Genomic DNA, 23,411 nt, shown 5'->3' with positions numbered 1-23,411 from the left:
CCCCTTCGATCCTCACACTCCCACACCCCCTCCAATCCTCACACTCTCACCTACCCCTCCGATCCTCCCACTCCCCCTACCCTCTCCAATCCTCACACTCCCCCACCCCTCCGATCCTCACACTCTCCCACCACCCCCATACACGCACACACGCTCTGACACGCACCACGCATACACCCAATCACTCACACTGGCATACACACATTCATACATGCATACTTCCAAACATACTTGCACACATTCTTACACACAATCACACTAACATGCAGACACGCACTCACTTCTCCATTCTTACACACATTACACACATTCACTCACATGCATACAACCATGCAAACAACACAACACACACAGATGCATTCACACACACACTCACACATTCATGCACACAACCAGACACACACAACACCCCCCACACCCCTCCCCTGTTGGAAGCCTGACTTACCTTTGTCGAGGAGGTCTTCCAGCAAGGAACAGGAACGGGCGCTGCTACTGCCAGCAGCGCCCCACCAGCAGAACCCCACTGGGCTGTATCAAAGGTCATGACACGGCTGGCAGCATTCTACTGGCGTGGCGGTGCTGGTGGTGGCAGCACCAGCTTACCACCATCCGCCAGTATGATCACTGCTGGATTTCCATCTTTCTGGTGGCGGAATTCCGGAATTGATCATAATATGGCAGACGGATGGTAGCCATGGTGACAGTATATTGGCAGCCGTCACCGTGGAGGTAGGCGGTTTTTACAGCCATTGTTATAATGAGGGCCCAAGTATCCACAGGAAATGAATTTTATGGTTTGCTAAAAACTTTAGTCCGTTTGACGGATCTTCACAAAACTTTCCTAAAAAGATTTTGGGATGGCTCATCATTTGGGCCGATAAAAAGGGCACATCCCAAAAAGCATCTTTCCCAATCATCTTGTCCTAGGAAAATTGAGCAGCGCTATAGCCAAAATGGCTGAGCAAAATTACACCAAATTGAGCAGAAAGCTAATACCTTACCCAGAAAGCATGCTTTTGTGATTAGGTGTAAATCAGTTTAGTAGTCTTTGAGACATTTAGATTAAAAAAGTATGCACATGCAGTGGTGCTGTACCACCGCTGACTACTGGGGTACCATGTGCTCAAAAAATGTAATCTGATTGGCTGGCCACAACACCATGCCAGTTGACCTAGAATGAATCTTGGCTATCTGTGGGAGGTGGAGCACAGGGCCCTGCGGCCAACTCAACATTATGCATGGTGTGGTAGGCAGACGGATGGTGGGGTATGCCTAGTTCAGTATGGTAACAAAATAATCCTTAACATTAAAAAAGCCCCAGAAATTCAGTGAAAATACAAAGGTTATAGTGATGTTCTAGTTAGATGTGCTTATAGTATCTTACTTTACATTAATAAAAAATCTGAGAAATGCACTGCATATTATGTCACATGTTGCATCACTCGCCTGTCATTTTCTATGAGTTCACTGTCAACATCAATGCGACATCTAAAATGCAGAATTTATAAATTTTCGGTATCCCACGATTCCCCAGTACATAACTATCCAGATATCACTAACTTTTCTAAGAGATTAACCCCTTCATGACCAACCGAGCACTTATTCGAACTCACAATTCTCAAATTATACCCCATCATGTAAAGCACGCTTTTGAGTAAATTTAAACTTTCTATCACATTTGGTGTAATCCCCTTCAGCAGATTCTTCTATGTCAACCATCCAATTTTCCTAGGGGAATTAAAGTGGGAAATAATTGGTTTGAGACTTCCTCACTCTTTTTCTTGACCCCTGAGTGATGGGGGAGTGCAAAACCTTCTAAGAAAGAGCCAAAGTGAGTAAATGCTTTTTCGGAAAGTTTAGTTCAGGTTTGACAAATTTTGCCAAAGTTATTAAGGAAAAAAATGTCTTTAGTGTAGAAAGTCCAGCTAATTATAACTACACTGGTACACGCGCTGTCAGAGAAATGTATAAGGTTATGTTATTTAAAACCAGTATCACGTTGTAAGTCTACCAAAAAATAACCCTTCTGGTACTTACCTGCACTGTAATGACTGCGTTGTAAAGAATCGCGTACTACTTCAAACAAGTTACTTATCAAGTCTTGCTAATGTCGCAATTTCATCTCTTCTCAGTTTTCAACTGCTCTTTGACTATCCGTAGAGAAATATGATAATATAAACTGAAAGACTTAAGGTAAATGATTTTGCAGTGTTTCTTAAATGATCTCGCTCCCAAACAGACCTATGTCTTTGTTTATAAAACATTTGTTCCTAATATCAAATACTTTATTGTATTGGGATCAACAACTATTAAATACACCTATAACGTATCACAGAATGCAAGAATTCAGAGTACAGAAACTAAATTGATCACTGTCTTGTACATTAAAAAGCAATTATAATTTCAGCCTGTTCGATAGAACTTCCATTGTTTCATCTAAACAGTCAATTAAAGTACGGAAAATAATGCTTCAAGGTAATTGAGTAAAATGTGTTTTAATAACGCCAATCTAGAATGTTTTATAAAATCGTTCAAAACTATTAAAAGTTAAAATCTAGCGCTAAGTAGCCATCTAACACTTTTTTCAAATGCATCAGCTTTCTCCTTTCAGGGTACCCTTCAAGTCACCAAAAACTTCCAATTTCTTGTACTGACTAACCAAAATGTCATGAGCGACCACCTACATTTGGGGTCCTGATGTTTTTTTAAACACTTTTGCAACAGTGACAGTCGCTTCTTAGTAACTCTCGTTTGTATAGTATCACAGAGCACAGAACTATTTAGTGGTCGAAATGTAACAAAACCGCTCTTGAACTGGGTACAGCGACGCAGAAGAAGATGCTTTGAACAAGTTAGATTCAAGGAGTGTTTCAAGTACAATTAACTTACTGGCATAAAACAAATCTACTGGAACTGTGAAAATGGTAGTCAAATTTAGTGGAACTATACAACAGTAAAATCGGAATCTGTGGAACTCCGTACCCATTAGTTCCCACTAGCTTTAACCTCTGGAACTATTTAGTCCTGGGGACTTTTGAAAGTCTGTAAAAGAGATAAACAATTACTAGGGCTGCAGCTGCAAATGCCCAATCCACTAATTGTAATAAGACATGTATTTGTCTCTATCGTGAAAAACTGCACCTTGGGCCACCCAGCATACCTACCTGAAACTTAAGGAATACATTTTGGTACTAGGCACAATTTCCTTCAGACTTTTCTTAAGCTAATTTTGGGGACGATTTGACCCACTGACATGGGGTTAACATACAAAATAACATGGTTTGAAGATCATGATGATGCTATCAGATCTCAATCGCAAAGACATATGCTTTTACATTAGGAGTGGGGGTAGTCGAGAGATTGTTCTATTCTGTGACGCAAATGTGTGCATTGAAAGTACATGTCAAAAATGGGATGTTGATTGATTGATTGATTGACAATTACTTTAGAATCAAGGATCTCTACAAAAGGACTCATTCCACCACAGCTAATAATAAGATCTGTAGATTCCATTGACGAATTAACAAAAGTGACTCACATGCAATTGGATATAGGAAGTGCTCACTATGTACACAGTGCAGGACACTTCTTTGAGTTGCATCAAAATACTTAGTAGTGGTGCAGAAATTACGATTTTATATCTCGAAATTAATGGTAGACAAATTTCTCCCTCGTCTTGTACTTTGCACCCCCTCTCAAGCACTTCTGAAGGGCAATACTGCTGCCCTATTACCAAGCTGATTGACATGTGGCATTATTTGTTGTTTGGGGTTTTAATCCGAGGAAGTACTTCAATTGATATACACATACAATGATATTCTCATTTATCTGAAAGTGAAGAAGCTGTTAATTACGATGTGCCACTTAAAAGAGTACAAATTGTTGTAGTACACCTTCACTAAATCATATTCCATGAACCAATTCAAGGCCTCGTCAGAGTTAGTAAGCGCTATATAAATGCAATTTAAATGTGCTCCTCTTCTATAAGCTCTACTAATACTGTTAGACCTGACATCCTTGGCTTGGTCCTCCCCCAAACCTTTTGGCTTCATCCCTCCTGTTTCCTGGAATTCGTTTTGGTAGGTATAAGGACTATATGCACTTTGTCACTGTTAACCAGTGCTAAAGTAATTGCGCTCACTCCCAAAAACATGGCAAAATTGGCATACACCTGATTGGCACACTTAGTTTGTTTCTTAGCCCCCTAGTACATGGTACCACCTGTTGCCCAGGCCCTTTATATTAAAAGCTACTAGTGGGCCTGCAGTATACTCATCGTGCCACATACTACAGTAGCACTTTAAAACTTGTCTCAGGCCTGCCACTGCTGCCTTTAGTCTAGTCTTAAGCAGCCATATCGACCAGGCAAAATTATTTTTTTGCCAGGCCTAAAAACTTCACTTTTATTATATATAATTAAACCCTACAGTAGGCCTTAAAAGGCCCATAGGGCAGGGTGCATTGTATTTAAAAAGTAGGACATATATTTCTAAGTTGTATATGTCCTAGTAATGAAAAACTCCTAAATTAATTCTTCACTACTGTGAGGCCTACCTCTCCCATAGGATAGCATTGAGTTATCTTACTACATTTAATAAGTGCTAACTCTTGATTGAAAAAAATATAGGAATGGCATGCTTGGAATTAAACGAATTGCAATTTAAAATCCTCTTTAATGGTAAGGTTGTTTAAGCCACTTTTAAAAAGTTGTCATTTCCTTGTCTTGACCATTTGGTGCCGGCTGCCAGTGTCGTGGGTCACATGACTGAGAATGGCTTACTTGTTGGCTTTTGTGTATTCCTCAAAGACAATGAGACAAAGGAGATAAAGTGTAGTTGTAGGCAGGATGGACCATCCTGCCTGGATTCATGGGGGTGGAGAAATTGCCTGCCACATTTACATTTAATTTCCACTTACATTTCCATGGGCTGCCTTCAGCACACACACAAAGAAACATGTTACATGACACCTTGGAGGCACGTCAGGGGAAAAAAAAGACTTCCCAGAATCGAATGTGGGGGTGGCCAAGAAGATTATCTCACTTCAAAGGCTGGCATCAGGTGTAAATATTGAACCCTCAGAGCAACTCTTCAGTATACTCCTGGACCTATGGAAGACTTCAAATGGACTCCTGGGACCCCCAGAGGACTCTCCTGTTGCTTATTGCCTGCCTTTTTCCCAAGAAGACTATCCTGCTTATCATAGAGGACTGTCCTGCTGCTCGAGACCTTCCTTGCTCCTCAGAGGACTCCTCTATTGAAGGAGGCCTGCTTTGCTGCTTGAACCCAGGACTACCAGTGTGACTCCAAGTGATAGTTCGATGGCCTCCCCTATGAGTTACAGGGACATATCAAGCTTCAGAGACCTTGAACCCTGTATCTCGCCTTGCTGGAGTAAGTCCCTCCCCAATAAGTGGTGCCCCCAGGTCCTAGACTCTTGGAAGCCGTGTTAGAGGGGCTACTCCTACCTAACCTTATAAGTTGAGACTTAAAAACATTTTAGGGAGGATTCGGGGGACCCCTGTTGAGTCCCCGCTGCAAGGACAAAGTGTATGAACTAGTGCCCGCCACTGGCACAAACGCAGTTAAGCTTGTGTATAGCAACCTGGGGTAGGAGAGAAAGTGAAGACAGAAATTCAAATGCTGGAGAAGGATGAATAGATGCTCCCAGCTGACCAAATAAAACATCCGGTCAATGTCCTCCAGAAGGATAGCTGCTGGTTCATTAAGTCTACAAGACAATACCAATGTATTGTAGACTCGTCCGATTCTGTAGTGCATAAAGCCAGCCTGATCCCGGGCACCAGGTCTGGAATGTGCCCGATTAGCCCATTTGCTGAAGCATTAGCAAAGATTTTGACCTCCATGTTGAGCAGAGAGATTGGGCGATAAGACAAGTATTCAGCTGTTGGATGACCCAGCTTGGCGAATGCAACAATCTCAACATGACACCAGTCAGGGGCAGGACGGCAGCGATCTTAGCCGACTCGATCACCTCCAGCAAGATGGTACAAAGCTTTGGCATAAAGGCTTTAAAAACTCACCCAGGAAATGATTACGCCCAGGGGCCTTACCTGAGGATATCAATGCCACTGTAAGGTTGTCAGCAGTGAGGTCTGCATCTAAAGATGCCCAGTCGGTTGGGAAGAGTGTCTCAAGAGGTGGTGTCTGTACACATTCTTCCACCTGGGCACTGGGTCAGTGCCTCCTTCCTAGTATACACATCCTCAAAATAGGAAGCAAAGCTGTTCACTATCTCTTCCGGGTCCATAGGCAGTACGCCCAACCCGTCCCTAATGGCCAGGACGGTGGGAGAGTGGGGCTGGCCCTGACATAGTTTATCGAGCATCCAAGTTGACTTATTGCCCCACTGGTGTATATGGCTCTGGGATGTTGCCAGGCAAATCTGGCCTTATCTAATAGGAGCTACTGATATTGTTGTTGGACCAAACCCAGTTGTCTAGGCACCACATAACCACCCTCCACACAAGCCCTCTCCTCCAAATTTTAGATCTGCTGGACCTCAAGATCAGATACATCTTGTGTCCTACACTGTTGCTCCCTCCAGAAGAAACTAATGTCTACCCCATGCAATGTGGGCTTAAATGCTTCCCAAGGAATAACCGGGGACTGCCCGAAAACCCACGTAATGTGTGAAATTATCATCAATGGAGTGGTAAATACACTCACGATATTTTGACCTCTGAAGGGTCCATAGTGAAAGACACTTATGGAAGATGTGGTGCCAGGGCTCACCCGGAGTTCAAGCACCACCGGCGAGTGGTCCGACAGCCCCTGAGGCAATGCCTGAATGTCTAATAGCCTGTGCATATATGAATGTGGGAGCAAAAAGTAATCCAGTTAGGAGTACATGCCATGGGCAGTAGAGAAGAATGTATAGCCCTTCTCACCAACATGATGGGCCCACCAGACAGCAGCTAAACCCAGAGCTGCAATGAAGGAGGACAAATGGGTAGGCCTGGTGTCAGTGGACCTTCCCGGCTGATACAACTCATCTATCTATAGGGACACCACACCATTGCATTCCTCCCCAGCACAATTAAGCCCCCTGACGGATCTCCCCAAAGACCCATTATGAGGCCTACATAGGTTTGCCTGAGCAGGGAGCATATATACACAGGAACATTAGGGCCTCTCCATAGAGTGTGCCTGTAATGGCCATGTATCTGCTGTAGTTATTTGACCATGTTGTAGTTTGTTGGTATGGGACTGTGTTTTTGATCAATGTGCTGGTGCCCCAGGATGCCCTCGTGACTCCTGCATGGTAGATCTGAGTGTATCCATATCTGGCAAGACACAGCAGCTTTTTTCCAATAAGATGGGTCTCCTGTAAGAAGAGAACATCAGCCCCCAGCCGCTTGGCCTGTTTGTGTACCGCTCCCCTTCTCCCCTCTTGATTTTATCTAACAATCAATTAACATTCCACAACACCATCGGACGGTGCCCTCAGGACGGGGCTGTGAATGACCACTCATGTGGAGCCAAAAGGGGAACTAGTCGCCATGGGACGGGGGTGACAGCAGGCAAGGCAGAACAACCCAATATAAAGCAAGCAAACTCATGTCACATCAATCAACTTCACCTTTTGGATGAAACAAGTACACATAAACCCCTCCCACACCCATACTTTGAAAACTAAAAGTACCTGTTGTCGTGCAGCTAACGACTGAGCCCCAACAGGGGACCCTGATCTGACAATCTCATGGATCCCTTCACCCAACATTGAAATCAAGAGCTACTCCAATATGTTTCTTGCCACTTTTGTAAAGCTATGTCTTGGGACGAATATGTGACAGAACAACTAGGTCCTAAACAACTATAGCCTAAACCACTACTGCTAAACAACTAAAAAGTCTCTACAACTAAGTACTGAACAACTACTGTCTGAACAACTATTGTGTCTGAATAACAATTGCCTGAACAACTAATATATATATATATTCTAAACAACTAATAAACCATAAAAACCAAAAGGAAAACCTTACCTTAAAATTAGTTGTTCAGGCAATTGTTATTCAGGCACAATTGTTGGTTAGACAGTAGTTGTTCAGTACTTAGTTGTAGAGATTTTTTAGTTGTTTAGCAGTAGTGGTTCAGTCAAGTAGTGGTTTAGACCTAGTTGTTCAGGATGTTTCCCTCATGGGACCACTAAGCTGCCTTCGTAAATTGAGATCACTACCATTGTCAACAAGAGGATTCTACACCAAACATCTGGGAGGACCAAGGTTCCTGCTCCCCACCATATTTGTCTGAAGGTTTCTTAAAGCCCACCAGTTGGAACTGGATCTGTTGCAGAGCTTCACCAGGGTTTTGGGGGGCCCATCCTTGCACTTTTTCCAGGGGGAGCAAGAGTCCATACTTGGAAGAGTATGCGCTCTGACCTGAATCTGTCTGTCCAATAAAATACCTCTTCTGGGGACTCCAAAAAAATGGCTTGGACTGCTAGAGTACTTTCTTTTTTGCTGGAAAAAGAAGCATATACTGAATGTTCAGTTCACGCAGTCAATGTTTGCCCACTTGAAAGGATTGTTGATGTTGTTGCACTAAGTGGGTATTATCTGGAAAGATCATCATTGTATGGGATTGGTACTGGAGTTTGCAATGCAGCTGAGCATGTTTAAGGATGGTGTCACAGTCCAAATTATTCAGGAGCTTTGCAATAATTGGCCCCTGGGGATGATGCATCACCAACACCCGGTGTGCTTGCTGAAGCACGAAAAACATGGAAAGTGTCTCCTGGAGCATGATCTCACTGAGCCATGTGGCGAGGACATTTACCATGGAGGAGCCCTCACGCTCCTCAGGAAAAGCAACAGATCAGAGGATGTGGGGGCATGCCCTGCCCTCCACATCCTCCACCCTCACTGCCAACTACTTGAACACTGAGGTGAGCATAGACTCTGTTTGCTTCAGGGATGCTATTGAGTCTTAAACCCCAGAAACTCAGGTCTCCGCCTCCATGATATGGTCCACTTCACTGCATAAGTCTTTGCCGAGGAGGGTGACCTCTGAACTCACAGCTCAAATGTTAATCTCCAGAGCATTCCACGACGCAATAGTCGCAAAGAGAGCAGCATTTTCAGGGACTATCGGCAGATGACCCTCTACCCCCACCAATGATGCGGTTCCTCCAGACTGGTCACATTTTTCCCAGGTGCTTTGTTTGGGGACAGAGGGTGATTTATCTTTGGCCATAATGTGCTGTCATCAGAGGGACCGCCCCACTGCAGTTGACCATCTCCTCCACCAGGTGACCTGTCAGAGCCCCACTACAGTCTCAATTGGGCAGCACAAGCAGTCAGACCTATCTGCGGCTGATCACACACAAGTGGGTGGCTCTGCACGATTCCTCCCCAAAGTAATCTTGTCCCTGTAGTTCAGTTACTGGGGCCCAGGTTTGCAAGTCCTTGCGCCTCTTTGCCTGCAAAGTCACACAAAGTAAGCAGTGAGGAGGAGTCCCCACAATGGGATCCAATAAAGTGTGCTTTATTTGGGCTGGGGCGCCTGCTCAGGCCAACTACTCAAGGTGAACCACACTGCTCAGGGCCCAACATTCGATACCATCATCCAGTCCCAACTGCAATCAAACCAATCCCATTCAGCATGGTATCCATGGGGCCCACTCACTACACTGCGGGCCCCCCTCCACACCTGAAAGACCAGAAAGGGCCAAGGGCACATGTCTCTGTTGCACCACCTTCCCTGTTTATATAGGCCACTACCTCCTCATCTCAGTGTCCCAGTAGAGTTCACGGAGGGGACTCTTCTGCCTGAAGGCCCTCTCTCTACTGCATCCTCGAGTACGGCCTACTGCCCTACCTTGGGCCCTTCCTCACCACCTGGGCCTCCCAAGAGGAGCCAAGTTCTGTAAAGGCCTCCAGGTTTTGAGTGGCCAGCTCCCCCTGCGAGTGTCTGGATAGCTACGGCAGCTAAGCAAGGCGGTTCGACCCCTTGGTCACCTTAGTCAGGATTCTGGTGGATTAAACAGTGGCAGAGACGAGCTGCTTCAGGAAGCGGCCGTCATGATCGTACAAGCCATGCCCTCACATATGAATTGATGGCCATTCAATGAAACTGGTTTTGGTAATACCCTTAAGGTTGTGGCACTTACAAAGAATACATATCTGGGCATGTCATGGATTGCAAACAGAGGGATGAAATGGTATCAGCTTCTACCTATGGTTGAATGCATTTCAAATAGTGAGCACACGGGTCTGATGATGGTACATTTTGGAATAAATAATTCGGGCCCAATCACAGGGGCAGCTTTATCCTTTACAATGAATGACACTTTGGAAGAGTTGATTAATCTTTTCCTCCACACAACATGTATGTATTCCAGCATATGTCAAAGGCAAAAATGCCAAAAGTGGCAATGGTTCAATCAATTTTGTCTAAAAATTGAGACATTGCAGAAACCTTTCAAGTAATTCCCACATTTCTCTGAAAATATGGCATGGGGTCTATTTACCACAACACCCTCTTCAACATTCCTGGTACCTGCAGAAGAGATAGAGTACTTTATACATCAGAAGTGAACAAGATCTTCCTCAAATTAAATACATGTATCCAGATCTTCTTTTCAGTCTGCATACTACACTATAAACACAAACGCTTTTGTCTAAGCCACCCACTGCTCAATATTACAAGTTGCAGAAAACTTTTTTTAGTAAACATTTAAAGTTCCATGGTATTACTGCATACCCAGTCAAATATTGATTTTGCTCAGTTTCTGGGGTAGCTCCCTTACCGGTTCAGCAGAGCTACTGAGGGTCCTTTGTTACCCTTCAGAAAATATACTTTATTTCACCAATTGTAAACATCCCACCACAGCACACTTTCTCCATGATCGACCTTGTACCCAAATGATCTGATGTGCACAGCGTTGGCTTGATTATCGGGCCTGGCCTCCAGCCAAACAAACCCTACACCCAAGCCCCCAAAGGTGGCCAACCCTATGCTGAGTGCAAAACACAAAAGCTTTTGTCTTAGCCACCCCATGCTCAATATTACAATTTGCAGAAAACTTTTTTTAGTAAACATTTAAAGTTCCATGGTATTACTGCATACCCAGTCAAATACTGATTTTGCTCAGTTTCTGGGGTAGCTCCCTTACTGGTTCAGCAGAGCTACTGAGGGTCCTTTGTTACCCTCCAGAAAATATACTTTATTTCACCAATTGTAAACATCCCACCACAGCACACTTTCTCCATGATCGACCTTGTACCCAAATGATCTGATGTGCACAGCGTTGGCTTGATTATCGGGCCTGGCCTCCAGCCAAACAAGCCCTACACCCAAGCCCCTACAGGTGGCCAACCCTATGCTGAGTATGGCCTTTGGCCATGTAAATACAGAGATTTGCAGCAGAACCTGGCCACTGGTGAGGAGCTTTGCCCAACCCCCAAGGGATGGCCTGCACCCACAGTCCGCAGGTCGTCAGCCCCTTCACTGCGTATGGCCTTCCACCTATGCCCAAACTTCCACTGGCAGTTTGTGCCCAAGCCCCTACCTCTGGGTGAGCCACACCAAACCCACTGTGCATGGACTTTGGCCGTGCATGTCAGGGGAGTTTCCACAGGGTGTGGCCTTCATCCATGCCCTCCGCCAAACCCTCTGCAGATGGCCAATCACCTCTGCAGCTCATGACGGTCCAAAGGAGGCCAACAGACAAGATTTTGTGGGAAATGGCCCTCTTTGCAGGGTCACCCCCAAACATTTGCTTGTTTCCCTCCACTTTTTGCTGAATTCGTTTTCGTTGGCCTTCAGACTATGTGCACTTTACTACTGATAACCAGTGCTAAAGTACTTGTGCTCTCTCCATAGAGCATGCTTTGATTGGTATATACCTATGCAGCACATTTAATGTACTTATATGTACTTAGTAAAGTGCACTATGTATGTTGAGGGCCTGTGAGTTAAATGCTACTAGTGGGCCTGCATACTGCTTGCACCTTCTTAACCCAGATTGTGCCTTGGACGAGGTGGTCTCATCCTCGCACATGGTTCCCGTGTGCCTGGGACGAGAACCACCTCGTCCTGCACCGGGCCCATGGGGGGAGTGCTAGCATTCCCCCAATGGTCCTCCCACCCACACCCTCCCCATCAGGGATGGAAGAGGAATCGCTTCCCCTACCATCCCGACCCCTCCGACCTTCCCCCATGACGTTTGATGACGTCAGTACACGATCAGATGCTGACCCCATCAGAGGTTACCTCCCATGCTTTCAGTGCGATGGGAGGAGAGGACAGGCAGAGGCATGAAAGGAAGGGCCTTTCTTTTCCTTTCATGTCTCTGGAAGCATTTCTGCAGCCCGAACGCGGTGCGATCGGGCTGCAAAAATGCCCACTGAGCACCAGGGAATTTGTGTTTTTTTGTGTCTGTGTCTTATTACATAATGGGAGTGGCCCCTTGGGCAAGGGCCGCTCCGCATGGGGGCATATAATTATTAGGGCTTTTCTGTGGGGGCGAGAAGGCACTAGACACCAGGGACTGTTTTTTTATTTTTTGTTTTGTTTTGTTTCAGAAGGGGAGCGACCGTGATGTACCATTTTTATCAGGAGACTTGGGGGAACACAGTATTTTAAAACAAGTGTTATTACCCCTTGTCTTTCTCTACATTTCTTCCTTCCAAATGTAAGACAGTGTGTAAAAAAGACGTCTATTTGAGAAATGCCCTGTAATTCATATGTTAGTATGGGCACCCCGGAATTCTGAGATGTGCAAATAACCTCTGCTTCGCAACACCTTATCTTGTGCCCATTTTGGAACTACAAAGGTTTCCTTGATAACTATTTTTCACTGTTTATATCTCAGAAAATAAATTGCTTTATTACCGGTATAGAATGAAAACCCATAGCAAGGTGCAGCTCATTTATTGGCTCTGGGTACCTAGGGTTCTTGATGAACCTACAAGCCCTATCTACCCTCGCAAACAGAAGAGTCCACCAAGCGTAACGGTATATTGCTTTAAAAAATCTCACATCGCAGGGAAAAGTTACAGAGTAAAATGTACAGAAAAATGGTTGTTTTATTTCTCCTCAATTTCAATATTTTTTTATTTCAGTTGTTATTTTCGGTAGGAAACCCTTTTTTTTTTAAATTTGTTTTTATTGTTATCAACTACTTGCTGTTTTTACAAGTGTAATTCTTCTTACAGTAACGTATTGTCGTGATTATACATTTCTGCTAATTATACCATTTCCGGGCTTTGCGGTCCATGCAGTACGTTACGCATTTGGTTAGCCTTTACCATGCATTTACTTAACTTATCAACAGTTATTTCTTCGCCCAATTGAAACTTTATAATGGCATTCACATTTTCATTATCCTACGTTACTGTTGTATTCTGTGACCTGTTAACAGACTTAACTCAACTTCAAACTGTATATGAACTTTTAGGCCTATGTGGGAGGAACTGTTTAATTGCTGAATTACTAAAAAGGGAGATAGCTTGCCCGGGTATTGCTTGTCGTGTTTTATTGCCCTGCGTTCCGTCATTACCCTCCCTTATCCTTTTTATTATACCATCCCGCTCTCCCCCTCACACTCATACCACATCCGGATCAAACTGATTCTTAGTAGTCATTCAGTCTTAGTTACAGTGAACTTCCCCTATGTTGGGATCTTCTGACCGTGTCCATTAGCTCATCCCACTCCCTCAGGCTCCATCGGACTCTTTGTTAAGTCTTCCCAGTTAGACACTAGGTTTTCCCACTCCGCCGCGATTGGGGTCTGAAGGACCCCCCTCGCCTCCTCAGCCCTAAGGACCTGAAGCTCTGCCCTGGACCACCTTGTGACATCGTTCCTCCATTCTGTTTGTGATGGGTGGGTTGGGGACTTCCATCCCTTCGTGATCAGTCTTTTAAATAGAGCCAGAGACAGGTCAAGGAAACAATTCCCAACCTTGCCCCACCTGATCCCGGTTCGAAGACCCAGTAGGCACAAATCAGGGGTTGGCCGGAGCTCCAAGCCGAATAACTTCGTGAGGGTAGCCATCATCTCGAACCAACCCACCTGGATTCTCGGGCATACCCACATCATGTGGTCAAAGTCAGCTTCCCCGCCCTCACATCTGGGGCATACCTTGGGAGCCCCCCCATATATGCGGTGCAACCGATGTGGGGTGAGGTAAGTTCTGTGTAAGTAATTGTATTGAATATATCTGAGCCTCGTGTTGCGTGAAATCGTTCTAGGATAAGCTAGAGCCCTGGCCCATTCCGACTCGGACAGGTGTCGCCCGGCTGTCTTCTCCCATTTTTCTCTTAGGGAGTGCAGGGGGTCCACAGCTGACTCTATTTGGGCACGGTATATTTTTGTGATCATGTGAGGTTCCTCTCCTGCCGTCAACAAGAGGTGCAGCACCCCATGGATTGTGGGTTCTGCATTAATTGTACTCCAGTGCTCTTTTAGGGTGTGCATCAGCTTCCTGAAGAATAGGAATTGACCTTGCGGTACCCCTCCTACTACTAAGTCATCGAAGCTCTTCAGCAACCCCTCCTTGAATAGTTCCCCCACTGCCCCCAGCCCCGCTCCCACCCATGGCCCCAATCCTAGCCCCCCTCGCTCACGCCCCCGTAGTTCTAGGGCGACTACCTCCAGTGGTAAAGCGGGAGAGTATGGCGGCCCGACCCCGGTCCTTTTCACGCAACGCTTCCAGCATTTCAACGCCACGTTACACATTATGCTGTCACCTATGAGGGCGACCTTCCTACCCGCCATATTTGCCGCTATACGAGCTGTGTCTGTTGTTCCTTGCGCTGTTGCCAGGTCTAGCTGTCCCCTGCCCGCCATCCAGCCGGCCACCCATTGGAGCTGAGATGCCAAATAATACGCCTCGAAGTCAGGGGCACCCAGTCCCCCCAGACGCGCCGGTCTACAGACGGTTGTTAGCGCCGTTCTCCTGCGACCCACATCCCATATCAACTCTCTAAGCAGTGCATTTAACTCTCGGAACCATGTAGGAGGGACCTGCACTGGCAGGTTCGCAAAGTAATAGAGTAGGCGTGGCAGCATGACCATTTTGGAGAGCGCCACTCTGGCCATTATTGATAGTTTCAATGACCTCCAGAACTCCACCGAGGTGCGCAGGGATCTAAGTGTCCTGCCGAGATTGCCGTCCCTAAGATCGCTCAGTTCGTGAAATATTTGTATGCCCAAATATTTAAAAGTCCGCGGGGCCCAGTTTACGTCCGCAGGGCACGAGTCCGGACGAGCGCAGCCTGCCAGAACAGGGAATACAAATGTTTTTCTCCTGTTAAGTCTGAGTCCAGATAGACTCCCGAATTCCTCCAGAATCCCCAGCGCCCACCCGACACCTCCCGCCCCGTCCCTCAGGTAAAGGAGTATATCGTCGGCATATAGAGAAACGATATGCTCAGCCGGACCCCAGATAATTCCCTTGCCCACTCCTTCTCGCCGCAACTGTGCCGCCAGGGGCTCAATTGCCAGGGCAAACAACATCGGTGATAGGGGGCAGCCCTGCCTAGTTCCGCGGTATATTGGGTATGCACTGGAGATCGACTTTCCGGTCTTAACTCTAGCCAGGGGGGAAGCGTAAAGTAGGTCCACCCACTTCACCCATTCCTCCCCTAGTCCCATTTTGAGCATCACCTTCCTTAAGTAATCCCACCTGATTGAGTCGAAGGCCTTCTCGAAGTCCACCGCCAACAAAACCCCAGCTGGCGGTCTCAAAGCCCTGGGCATATGCAGCACCGAGAAAACCCGTCTTAAATTCAACGAGGTGCTTCGGGCCGGAATAAAGCCATTCTGATCAGTATGCACTAGCTTGGTCATATGGGGCAGCAATCGAGCAGCCATGATCTTGCTAAGAATTTTGAAATCACTGTTTAGCATTGATAAAGGCCTAAACTCCGTCACCCGTGCTTCCCTGTCTTTAGTTTTGGGGAGAGGGACCACCACAGCCTCCCGCAACGTTTGTGGCAGTTCACCCTGTCGCCGTGCCTCCGCGTACATCCCAGTCAGTTGGGGAGCCAGCAGTGACCTATATTTTTTGTAAAAGTCCATGGGGAGCCCGTCTGTTCCCGGAGTCTTCCCTGGCGCTAGCTGTGCTATGGCTTCGTTTACTTCCTCCACTGACAATGGGCCCCCCAGGGCCTCTTTATCCACTGCGTTCAGAGTTGGTAGCGGGATTTGCTGTAGGTACTCGTCGAAGGACTCTGTCCGCAGATCACTGGGTTTCCCGTACAACTGCATATAATATTCCCTGAATGCATTGTTTATTTGGGCCGGGCTGAGCTTGCGTGAACCCTCCCCATCTAGTACACATGTGATAGGCTCACCCTGCCCCCCGGAGCGGACCAACCACGCCAACATTCTCCCCGATCTACCCTCCTCCGCCTGCAGGGATGCTGTGTTCTTTTGTCTATCATGGCATCTAAGCTGCTCTTCAATGCGGGAGTGTTCCCTGCGGGCTCGACTGTAATCCTCCTTCTCCTGCGCAGTTCTCCCCTGTCCCAGCTCCCCTTCGTGTATGTCTTTCTCCAGAGCATTTAGCTCCCTTTCAAGTGTACGTCTAACCCCCGACGACTGCCCCAAGCAAAAGCCCCTCGTCACCACCTTAAGTGCCTCCCATTCCAGGGCCCTAGTGGGGGTGGACCCGTTGTTTGTCTCGATGTATTCTGTCAAATGACAGCGTAAGGCTTCTCTGTACGACTGGTCCTCAAGTGTTGAGGGGGACATCTCCAAGACGGTATGGGGGGTCTGTCCTCCGGCACCCTCATCGTTATTAACAAGGGATTGTGGTCAGACAAGGTGCGGGCCAAGTATTCCGAGCGTGTCATGTTAATTAACAGGCCTGCAGTGCATACTACTCTATCGATTCTTGTATGTACCTGGTGAAGACCCGAGTAATAAGAATAATCTCTGTCAGTTGGGTGATGCACTCGCCAGACATCCGATAGCCCCCACCCGTCCAACCACTCCCCTACCCTTTTGGCTGTTTTTATTGCCGCAGCCCCCTGTATAGGAGGGGTAGACCTGTCCAGTTCAGTGTCTAGCACCGCATTAAAATCCCCACCTACTAATAGCTCTCCGGTGCATTGGCGTGTAAGGTGACTCGATAACCCTGACATGAAGGCTACCTGGTCTTGGTTAGGGGCATAGATGCAACTCAAGACTATCGGTACACCATGCAGCCTCCCCTCCAGTATCACAAATCTACCCTCCTTGTCAATATTGGAAGAGATCGTCGTGAAGGGGACCCCCGCCCTGATCCATACCAATACACCTCTAGCGTAGGCAGAGTATTCCGTTGCGAATACCTGCCCCCTCCACCTACGTCTCAGTTTCTCTCCCTCTCCAGGCGCCAGGTGAGTTTCCTGCAATAGAGCCACCTGTACACCCCTTCTCTTTAGATAGGAGAGTATCTTGTGCCTTTTAGCCGGAGTGCCCATCCCTCTAACATTCCAGGTCATGAGATTGTAATCTGCCATTGCCCATTTTCGGTTTGGTGGCTCTGTCCCGGCCCTCCCAAGCCTCGGAGCCTCCTCTCCCTTTATCTATAACTTTGTCACATTCCAATTCCAATTCCCACATTGCCTTATTAACTTTTAACTGTATGACCCAACTCCCAGTCCCTAGGGCGCCTCCGAACTTGTAGGTCGCCCAGCAAATTGTGCAACAGTGCAACTTGTTCAGTCTCTGATTAGCAGTACCCGCCATTATTGTCAAACGGCAGAGTACTGGTCTGGGGGGGTGGCCTTGCCCGGAGGGGCCGGTCGATCCCAATACGCACCCTGTCTCCAGGGCCTTCCGTGCGTCCAGGCTAGCCAAGTTCGTCAGCTGTTTGCGGGGTTACTTTCGGGGCTCGGGTTGAATGATCCGCTTCACCTGCAGATGAAACCATCGTGTCGTCAGACTCGTTCCCGGATTCTTCCTGGGGTGACGCCTCTCCGCTCATGCGTGCCGCTGCCTCCAATGCCTCCTTCCTTCCTTTCTCTTTCTGTGTTTGGGTAGGTACCATACGTCTGCGATTTCTGGGCTTCCTTCCCTTCAGCGCTCGGCGCGCCCCGTTCCCAAGCGCGACCCTTCCTGTGGACCCTCCTGCCCGGCAGCTGTGTGACTCTAGCCATTCCCAGGCTTCCTCAGGTGACTGAAGGAACGATGTCTTCCCTTCCAGAATCACTCTCAATCTGGCTGGGTAGAGTAGCGAATATTGGATTCCCTCCTCCCTTAGGGCTCTCTTGACTGCCAGAAACGAAGCTCGTTTGTTTTGTACCTCCAGAGTGTAATCCGGGAATAATGTCACCTCCCCGTTTCCGACTTTAAAAGGGCCCGATTCCCTGGCCCTCTGCAGGAGGGTGTCCCTGTCACTATAATGTAACAGTTTAGCTATCACGGCCCGGGGGGTCCTGCCCGGGGCCAGCGGCCTCGCCGGTACCCGATGCGCCCGCTCCAACGTGTAGAAGGGGGTCAGGCGCCCCGGAGCCACCGTCTCACCGAACCACCTCTCCAAAAATTCAACCATGTTCGTACCCTCGGTCCCCTCCGGGAGACCCACCACACGTACGTTATTCCTTCTGTTCCTCCACTCTGCGTCTTCAACTCTCCTTTCGAGGCGCGTCACTCTGTCAACCAGGGAGGACACTTCAGCTGTCAGGTTTTCCTGCTTCGGTGCTATGTCCGCCAGGGCAGTTTCTGTTTCTTTGACTCTATCTACCAATTTGTGGTGTTCCGCTCTCAGCAAGCTCACCTCAACCGCAACCTGGCTGATCTCTCGCTGCAGCGTTGTTTTGGTGTCCTCTATCGCTCCAAGAATTTTATCTAGCATGTCCTGGACCTTGACCTGTGTGTGGTCCTGCGCGCCCGACTCTTCGCACTCGGCCTGAGCCTTGGACTCCATATTTCTGGCCTTGGGGCGAGCCTTGGAGGGCATCAGCGCGGCCGCAGGCTCCGCCCCAGGGACCCCTGACAGCAGCCTCGGCGGTGTTTGTCTATCTTCTCCAAGACGTCACTCCCTCCCCTCCATGAGCCGCTGCCTTGCCCCAGGCTTTTCCTCAGCCGGGTCCTCGTACCCTTCAGGGTCCACTGTTTCTGAGTCTCTCCGTTGGGTGCTCCGCGCCTTTGCTCCCCTATTGCAGTCCAGACAAATGGGTCCCCCCGTCCCAGGGATCAGATCAGCCCCCCAGGGGCCCCACGTTGGTGCGGGTCCAGATCGTTCTTTTTCAACTTTTGCCCCAAACAGCCTACCAGTCCCACGCAGGCTCGTCAATGTCCACAGCAGTCCTCAAGGGAACGATTTTACTGCACGTTACGCCGCCATAGGGAATGTCAGGGCCCCGGGTTCCGTCTCCGTTCCAGTGACCTCTCCGTGTGTTCCCTTATCACTCCGGCCTTTCGCTGCACTGGTCCCCTCTTACAGCCTCCCGATAACTCTTCGCCGCTGGGCGCTCTTCGGCTGCACCGTCGCGATGGAGGAGAACTCCTCCGTTGTCCCCTGGGGTCCAATGACCAGACGCTTGATCACAGCCCCGGCCTGCAGCCCTACCCGGGTCTCAATCACCGCCTCGAGCAGGTCTCCGAGTCCACCCGGGGCCACTCGCCTCCCGGGGCGCTGCCCCGCCGCACCCGTTCCGGTGCGGGAGCTCATGGGCTCTCAGGCCCCTCTAGCACCTGTGCCGCTATGAGGAGGGGACTCCATACTATCCCCCCTCGCGCCTCGCATTGCCCGCTCCTACCGCGGGATGGTGCCGCCGTCTTCCGCTGGAGCCGCCCGCTTCTGGGCACGCCGGCCGGTCAGCTCCGCCACCCGACACCCTCAAGGGCCGCTGTAGGGGCCGCAGTCTCTCGCCCGGGTCGGCGCCCGTCTGCTCCCGGGGCCGCCCGCGTTCAGCCACTCCGTCCGCAACGCCCCGACTGGGCGCGACTTCTCCCGCGGGCACGACCGCCCCCTGCTCTCTCACCGTCTGATAAGGCCACGCCCAGGGCCCCGCACCTTCACGTCCCGTCGCCTCCTTCCCTCTCCGGCGGGCCCGGCCACAGCCCAGCGCGAGGCCGCGGATGCAGTCGTGCGCCCAGGCCTCTCGTCCCCCGAGCCGTCCAGGAGGCCGATTTCGGAACCGGGCTCACTTCGCCGTCACCAGAGGGGCACTCTCTCGCCTAGCCCCCTCCTGTGAGTCTACCCCTCAGTCCGGACTTCGGTCGGCCCGGCAGAGGCGCTTTTTCGCTCAATTATTCACCGGCCCCTCCGGAGCTCGGAATTTAGGCGTGCGCCATCTCCGAGACCTTGGCCACGCCCCCCTTCGGTAGGAAACCCTTGTAGGATCTACACAAATTAACCATTGCTTCAGAATTTTGTCTACTTTTCGGAAATGTATAGGTTTCTGGGATCCAGCACTGGTTTCACACTCATTTCTGTCGCTGACTGGAAGGAGGCTGAAAGCACAAAAAAATCATAAAAATTGGGTATGTCCCAGTAAAATGCCAAAATTGTGTTGAAAAATTGCCCTGATTCAAGCCTGCCTGTTCCTGAAAGCTGAGAATCCAGTGATTTTAGCAACGCAAACCCTTTGTTGATGCCATTTTCAGGGGAAAAACCACAAGCATTCTTCTGCAGCCCTTTTTTCCCATTTTGTTGATAAAAACGAACTTTTCACTGTATTTTAGCGAATTTCTTGGTCTCCTTCCGGGGAACTCACTAAGTATGGGTACCTCTAGAATCCCTAGGATGTTGGAAAAAAGGACACAAATTTGGCGTGGGTAGCTTATGTAGACAAAAAGTTATGAGGGCCTAAGCGCACCCTGCCCCAAATAGTCAAAAGAAGGCCTGGCACCTGTGGGGGAAAAGGCCTGGCAGCGAAGGGGTTAAGGCTCAGTTCCTGAAAACTAAAATGGATGAGCTAAAAGGGGCATGTGGGGAAGTTATGTCTCCTGGGTTGAATAAAAAATAGATTTTGCCATGGAGGTTAGCAGGCCTCAAGGCAGGATTTACAGGGATACAGCAAGTCTGCAAGGGTTGTGAACCCTTGCTCAGTATCTGTGAACCATGTTAATGGCTGGTGAACCGTTGCAGGCTCTCCTGATGTGTTTGCAAGCCCTGGCCACGGGTCCATGAACCCACACATTCCTAGGCCCTTACTTGACCTCTTTATTAGACCTGGTGCCCACAGTATACAGCGGGGATGTGACAGCAGCATGGGGTTGTCAACAGTGGAGGTGGGACCCAGGACCTGCACCCACCTGGTTGATGTGGTAAATGATCAAAAAAGCCCAGAAATGAACCACAAAGAACAAGGTTAAAGTAAGCAATTTAATTTCTTATCCCACTTGAATGGCTGATGAAGGCAGTTTTTCCCCATCTTGAAAATCTAGATTTATGTAAATGTTTGCGTAGGAAAAAGAATTACACAGCAATGGATGAGCCCTATGCTCAATGGCAAAATTTTCAAAAAAATAAAACAAGTTTGTCATTATAAAATCGCTATTTTTAAGAATATCAGCTACTTGCCTGCCGTTTTATATCTGGGGAAAAAAGGCATCATTTTGGTTATCAAAATCTTTTTTTTATAAAAAAAGTTAAAATTCAGGAAAGGAACCCCCAATGAGCACAGGAGTACAGGAGTGATTGGCCACCAACAAAGTGTTGGGTGGCCAACCACGGTTCTGCATGGCCAGTGGCCCTCTGCAGCATTAACCAACAACGGCAGGGTGAGTACAAGGCCTGGCTGGAGGCTTTGAGCAGTGGTGGTTTGTCTGTATTTGAGACATACAACCTAAGTACGATCTTGGCGGATGGGATACTCTGTCACAAACGAGACAGATATTCCGTCCGCCATATTACAAGTTCCATGAGATGTAATGGAAGTTGTAACAAGGCGGACAGGATATCCGTCAATTTGTGAAGGAGTATCCCATCCAACAAGATCATAATAGAGAAATAGGGTGGTCCAGATTCCTTGTGCAGCAGGGGTTGGCCGCCAACAGTGAAATGGGAAAGTATGGTTTGTCATGCTCTTGCTCAAGTGTAGTTTAAATATTCAAAAGAATTTAAGTCTCACCAGAGCACATGGGATTAAATCTGTGCAGTAAGAAAGAATCACGTAACTATGCTTGTGAATTTGGCCTCAGTTCTTTTCTTTTGTAAAATGATTCTAGAATGCAATGTTTGGGAAAATAAGCATCCTTTTCATAAGTCAGTTATGCAGGAGTGTGGTAGTGATAGGGGAGTTGACCTTTGCACTGTATCAAAAAATGTTTAAACATGTGTACCTTGCAAAAAGAAACTTAGGGCCAGATGTATCATCACGGCCCATTGCGATTCGGAAATAGCGATTTTTAAGAAATCGCTATTACTGACTCGCAAAGGGCCATGTATCACATTTGCGAATCGGTAATAGCGATTTCATAAAATTCGCAAATGCTATTACCGAATCGCAAATTGCGATACCGGCCCCATTCGCAGCTATGGGCATGTTGGCCCATAGCTGCAAATATTTTGCATTTCGAAAATTGCGATTTCTGGTTCAGAAATCGCTATTTTGGAAATGCAAAAGGCCAGGGTGCTGGGGGCCTAAGGCCCACTCTCCTGCACCCCAAAATAATTTTTTCAAACATGAAAGGTACACACATGCCAAAAGGGCACGTGTGCGATACATGTTCGATTTAAAAATGCAGTTTAACTGCATTTTTTAATTTTGCACCAGGTTACCACCTGGTTGCATATCATGGTATTTTGCAAGTGCAAAATGCCATTTTTGGAAAAATCGCAATTTGTGATTTTTTCCAGCATAGCCTTGCGACTCGCATATTTCCAGGTCGCAACGCAAGAAATCGCAATTTTAGCGATTTCTTATTTGTGGTCTGCGAATGCATTTCATGCATCGCAGACCACTGTTTTGCACTCGCAAACGGACAAATTTACCGATTTGCACCGTTTGCAAAACTTTTTCATACATCTGGCCCTAAGTAATCATAATGCACCCTTATACAATGTGGTGCACAAAAGCTTTATAAAACTACCAAATAAAAGCGTAGGTACTATCTCCTGAGCACAATAAATTGTGCATAAGTATGGTTTGTTTAATGTTGCTATATCATATATGGCGTGCAGTCCATATCAAGACAGGGCCGGCTTTAGCGCTAGTGGCGCACAGTGCAACAATCGTTTATAACCCCCCGACCTCCTCCTTCATGAATTTTCTCACTACCACCTTCCAACAGTGCAGCTCATTTATATCTCTTCTTTGACAAACATTAAGTTTTTTATGGTCGAGCGTGCAAGTGCTCTGGCCCCTTTTGTTATCTCTCTGTAGGCTTTTAACCACGCCCATGTAACAACCATGAGTTTTGTTAGTTTGTGGGCTTGCCTTTTAAAATTTGCTTGATTTCATTTGTGAAAGGCATGCATACTTCATGCCTTTTCCAGTGTTTAG

Source organism: Pleurodeles waltl, chromosome 9 (genome assembly GCF_031143425.1).
Source record: "Pleurodeles waltl isolate 20211129_DDA chromosome 9, aPleWal1.hap1.20221129, whole genome shotgun sequence".
NCBI lineage: Eukaryota > Metazoa > Chordata > Amphibia > Caudata > Salamandridae > Pleurodeles > Pleurodeles waltl.
The sequence above is the reverse complement of the archived record's forward strand: the minus strand, read 5'-3'. Positions refer to the sequence as shown.